General features: G+C 45.8%; 1 protein-coding gene across 1 annotated transcript in view; it reads left to right on the top strand.

The window, feature by feature from the left end:
* The first annotated feature begins 887 nt into the window (after window positions 1-887).
* Window positions 888-6,000, top strand: part of MLXIPL (MLX interacting protein like) — a 71,906-nt gene continuing 66,793 nt past the window's right edge. The window contains exon 1 of the mRNA XM_038375660.2: window positions 888-1,043. The gene's annotated coding sequence lies outside the window, so the exon portion shown is untranslated. The remainder of the gene's footprint in view (window positions 1,044-6,000) is intronic.

Genomic DNA, 6,000 nt, shown 5'->3' with positions numbered 1-6,000 from the left:
AAATATAAGTTCCCCCTATATGTACTTATAGACTGTAATAAAGTCACCCCTTAACCTTCTCTTTGGTAAGCTAAGTAGATTGAGCTCCTTGAGTCTTTCACTATCAGGCAGGTTTTCTAATCTTTTAATTGCTCTTGTGTATCTTCTCTGATCCCTTTCCAATTTACCAACATCTTTCTTGAATTGTAGGCACCAGAACTGGATATAAGATTCCAGCAGCAGTCGCACTACCAACAAATACAGAGTGTAGTGGGGCGGTTACCCCACTCCTGAGATAAGAGGAGTGCAAACAGCTGAGGGAAGCTGACTGCATAGCTGACCACAGGTGTGGCCAGCTCAATCAGGGCCCAGCTGGCCCTGATAAGAGGGCTGTGAGGGAGGAGCTGGATCAGAGTCTCATTCCAGCCCTAGCTGCCTGGGAGCACAGGGTACTGGAAGCTGGGAAGGGCAAGAGGAGCTTGGGAGCTCCAGCCTGGCAACTCCCCAGACTGAGACCTTGGTAAAGGCCTAGGGAGGTACTGGGACTGCAGGGAAAGCCAGCTGGTCTAATCCCCCCTTGCCAGTGATGAGTGGCTGTTGCAGACTGCAGATTGCCCCCATGAGAAGGGGCTAGATGATGACTGGCAGTAGCCACTGAGGCAAGGTGGGCATAGGGGGAGGAGGTTCTCCTGGGAGGGGAGACAGAGCATGGGGACTGCTGGGGGAGAACCCTGAAGTAAGGGGCACTGGGGTCTGGGAGGGACATGAGGAGGGCCTGGGGCAGGTGAGAAACCAGCCAACAGGAGGCATTCTGAGGGCTGGAAAAGAGCTAATTCCTGAGGTAACCAGCAGGAGGTGCCGTGCCAGTGAGTGCTCAATTTGCTACACAGAGGTAAAATAACCTCTCTGTTCCTGCTCAGGATTCCCAGTTTATACAGGCCAGGATTACATTATCTGTTTTTGGCCACAGCATCACACTGGGAGCTCATGTTTAGCTGATTATCCACCATGACCCCAAGATCTTTTTCAGAGTCACTGCTTCTCAGGATAAAGTCCCCCATTGTGTAAGTATGGCTGACATTCTTTGTTCCTAAATGTATACATTTATATTTAGCTGTATTAAAATTCATATTGTTTGCTTGTGCCCAGTTTACCAAGTGATCCAGATCACTCTGATTCAGTGACCTGTCCTCTTATTTATTTACCATTCATGCAATCTTTGTGTCATCTGCAAACATTATCACTGATGATTTTATATTTCCTTCCAGGTCATTGATAAAAATGTTAAATAGCCTAGGGACAAGAACTACCCCACTGGAAACATACTTTCTCGATAATGATTCCCCATGTATACCTACTGAGGCCTATCAGTTAGCCAGTTTTTAGTCCATTTAATGTGTGCCATGTTCATTTTATATTGTCAGAATTCTTTTTGTTCCTAATATATTTTAAAAACTCCTTCTTATTGTCCTTAGCTTTGTTGGACATAGATTTCTCCTTGTGTCCCTTATTAATATTCTACAGTTCATAACTTCTGATTTATATTCATTTTGTTGTATATCTATTTTTTTTTTTTATAGCTGCCTTCACTTCCCCTCTAAATCTGGTGGGTTTTTTAACCCGCACAGCTTTCTTTCTCAGTTGTGGGATTTTGGCTTTTTGTGCATCTAGAAGGTGTTCTTAAACAATTACCGATTTATCATTCATATTTTTCTGATTAAATTCTTTCTCCTAGCTGATTTGGCTCATAATTGTTATTGCCTTTGTGAAACTGGTGCTGTTAAAGTACCAAGTATATTATTGGTCTGGAGTTTTTCTGCTTGCACATTACAAATGTGATCAAGTTATGATCACTTGTACTTAAGCTACCATTAATTTTTTAAACTATTTATTTAGGAAGTGTTAAGTTTACAATCCTTGCCATGTAAATATCAGAAACAAAACAATCATTAAAACAAAGCTTTTGTTTAAAGAGATGTTATACAGGAATATAGTCATCAGATCTTTCTATTTAACAGGCTGTTACCATATTGCAGCGTAAGCACCATTTCAACATCTATGTTGTTTCTAGTGAGTTTATTTAAAAAATGAGTGAAATCTCTATATATGTATGTTTGTCAAATGTTAATAGTCAAAACATTTGACAGCTATACTGGTTCTTTTACAGGCTACCATTAATTTTTAGTTCTGTGATCAGTTCCTATTTATCTGTTAGAACAAGGTCTAATAGAAAATTCCCCCATGTTGGTTGCAAGACTTCCTAAGTTAGGAAATTGTAATTTCTAATGTTTGAAACTCCAAGGATGTTTTAGTGCTGGCAGCATGAGCCCTCCAGCATGTGTCACTCAGATTGAAGTCCCCCACGATCACGCAGCTTTTCCCCTACACACTATAGATAGGTGTGTAAGGAGACACCTTGTGTGATTTGGTGGTCTGTAGCACGCACCAACTAATACCCTGGTCTGTTAGGACATTGCTCCATAAGCATTCAAGATCATTGTCTTCCAAGTTATCAGTGACTTGGAAACAGGTCATGGCATTTTTGACGGAGTGCCACTTGCCCTCCCTTTTTGATCCTTCCTACATAGGTTACAACCATTGATTTCAACATTCCAATGGTGCAAATCATCCCACCAGGTGTCAGTGATACAGCATGCTCCCGATAATCCAAATGACCTGGGGGACATGGATTTGTTTCAGATAATCGAGAGGGCAGGAGCCATTGAGCCATTCAGCAGCAGGGTGGCCTCCCCTTGGCCAGGGCCACCACCTCCTCTCCCTCGCCGCCCTGGCTGGGGGGGGCGGGGTGGTCCTCTGCTCGGCCCGCTCTCTCTCTCTCTCCATGACAGCAGGGATGGAGAGGGTTCCTGAACTGCCACAGGAGCCGTTCAGCTGCAGGGTGGCCTCCTCTCAGCGGGGGCCCGTCCTCCTCCTCACAGCCCTGATCGCGGTCTCTGCTTTATTATCTGAGCTTCTGCGTCATCAAATCCCTTCCTTATCCCCTGGCATGAGATCCACACCCTCTGCAGCATCTGTCTCCAGCTGGGGAACAAGGAAGGGACTCGGATAGCATGGAGGTTCAGATAACAGGGTTCTGGATAAACGGGCATGTAACTACCAACTAGAGCAAATGTAGGCTCCGAAATGAGCAATTCCTCTTGTTTGTTACCCAGGCTCCTAGCACTGTTGTGTAGGCAATTCAATAATTCCTTCTCTTCACGTCCTTTGATTCCTTGATTAATTTTGTTCTAAACATCTCAATTTTGTGCTGTTTATATCTTCCTCCCCTGAAGAGGTTGGTCCCCCTTCTACTGAGGTGGAGGCCATCCAAACTATATATCCCCCTCTCCACATAAAGGGTAGATCAATGTTCCACAAAACCCTCTACCCTACACTAATAACTCATCCAGTGCTTCACTTCTAGAATCTCCTGCCATCTGTCTTCCTTGGCATAGACTTTAAGGTCAGATGGGACCATCATGAGCATCTAGTCTGACCTCCTGCACACTGCAGGCCACAAAACCTGACCCACCCACTTATGGTTTGTGGCCCTGGAAAGATCTCAGAAGATCACTTGGACACTTTTCTTCTTCAACATGCTTCCAAGTTCCCTGAAGTCATCTACTATCTTTAAAATATCCCATGACACAGGGTCATTAGTGCTGATATGAACCATGGCCAATATGAGCCATCACCCACTGACTTCAGACGCCTAGCCAATTGGAGAGTGACATCTCATGTCTTGGCCAACCTGTGGTCTGCCTGTCCCTTGAAGAATCTTCTTTCGATTCTTTCTGAGTATTGAATCTCCAACAAGAATTGTCTGTCTTCCTTGGATGATTGGAGACCTCTTTGTGGGCAAGCTTGCGCTTTTTTTTTTTTTTTTTTTAACAGGTTGGGCTAAGCTGCCATCCCCAGGTGTGTCCCATACATCTCTCCCTCCCCTTGCCCCTGCAGAATCTTGACAGGCACCTTCCAAAGTTTCCACATGGAGGCCCTGTTGTCGACTGGAAACTTCTAGCTGTGTGGAATTCCTCCTGGTCCTTCTCACTGGTGGCCACAGTCTGCCTAGCTCCCATGTCTCCATCTGTGCAGAATGCTGCCGTGACCTCTTGTCGCTGGTGGTTATGAACTGCCAGGTCTTCTCTCTCTCTCTTCCTCTCTCCCCAATTCCTTGATGGCCAGCTCCATTCTTCTTTGAACCTGAGCTACTGGTGTTTCCCAAACCTGACAGTCTAGGAACATCTCAGCTTCTCAGCAGCATCTCTACTCACCTCTCCAATCCAATAATCTTTTCCTCCAGCACAGCCACCAACTTGCATTTCATGCAAGGAAAGAAAGCATGGCAGGCACAGAAAATCGTAGAATATCAGGGTTGGAAGGGACCTCAGGAGGCCATCTAGTCCAGCCCTCTACTCAAAGCAGGACCAATCCCCAGCTAAATCATTCCAGCCAGGGCTTTGTCAAACCTAACCTTAAACCTCAAAGGAAGGAGATTCCACCACCTCCCTAGGTCACACATTACAGTGCTTCACCACCCTCCTAGTGAAATATTTTCCTAATATCCAACCTAAACCTCCCCCACTGCAACTTGAGACCATTACTCCTCGTTCTGTCATCTGCTATCACTGAGAACAGTCTAGATCCATCCTCTTTGGAACCCCCTTTCAGGTAGTTGAAAGCAGCTATCAAATCCCCCCCTCATTCTTCTCTTCCGCAGACTAAACAATCCCAGTTCCCTCAGCCTCTCCTCATAAGTCATGTGTTTCAGCCCCCTGATCATTTTTGTTGTCCTCCAACGGATGCTTTCCAATTTATCCACATCCTCCTTGTAGTGTGGGGCCCAACACTGAACACAGTACTCCAGATGAAGCCTCACCAATGTGGAATAGAGGGGAACGATCATGTCCCTCAATCTGCTGGCAGTGCCCTTACTTATATAGCTCAAAATGCCGTTACCGTTCTTGACAACAAGGGCACATAATTGACTCATACCCAGCTTCTTGTCCACTGTAACCCCTAGGTCCTTTTCTGCAGAACTGCTGCCTAGCCTGTAGCAGTGCATGGGATTTTTCCATCCTAAGTTGTCTTTGTTGAACCTCATCGGATTTCTTTTGGCCCAATCCTCTAATTTGTCTAGGGCCCTCTGTATCCTATCCCTATCCTCCATCATATCTACCTCCCCTCCCAGTTTAGTGTCCTCTACTAACTTGCTGAGGGTGCAATCCACACCATCCTCCAGATTAATGAAGATATTGAACAAAACCAGCCCCAGGACCAACCCTTGGGGCACTCCACTTGATACCGGCTGCCAACTAGACATGGAGCCGTTGATCACTACCCATTGAGCCCAACAATCTAGTCGGCTTTCTATCCACCTTATAGTCCATTCATCTAGCCCATACTGCTTTAACTTGCTGGCAAGAATACTGTGGGAGACTGTATCAAGAGCTTTGCTAAAGTCAAGGAACAACATGTCCACTGCTTTCCCCTCATCCACAGAGCCAGTGTTCTCGTCATAGAAGACAATTAGGTTAGTCAGGCATGACTTGCCCTTGGTGAATCCATGCTGACTGTTCCTGATCACTTTCCTCTCCTCTAAGTGCTTCAGAATTGATCCCTTGAGGATCAGCTACATGATTTTTCCAGGGACTGAGGTGAGGCTGACTGGCCTGTAGTTCCCAGGATCCTCCTCCTTCCCTTTTTTAAAGATGGGCACTACATTAGCCTTTTTCCAGTCGTCCGGGACCTCCCCCATCACCCTGAGTTTTGAAAGATAATGGCCAATGGCTCTGCAATCATATCCGGCAACTCCTTTAGCACTCTCGGATGCAGCGCATCCGGCCCCATGGACTTGTGCTCGTCCAGCTTTTCTAAATAGTCTCGAACTACTTCTTTCTCCACAGAGGGGTGGTCACCTCCTCCCAGTGCTATGCTAACCAGTGCAGTACTCTGAGAACTGACCTTCTTCGTGAGACAGAGGCAAAAAAAGCATTGAGTACATTAGCTTTTTCCAGATCC

Source organism: Dermochelys coriacea, chromosome 17 (assembly GCF_009764565.3).
Source record: "Dermochelys coriacea isolate rDerCor1 chromosome 17, rDerCor1.pri.v4, whole genome shotgun sequence".
NCBI classification, from domain to species: Eukaryota; Metazoa; Chordata; order Testudines; family Dermochelyidae; genus Dermochelys; species Dermochelys coriacea.
This window is presented reverse-complemented; position numbering and strand designations above follow the sequence as displayed.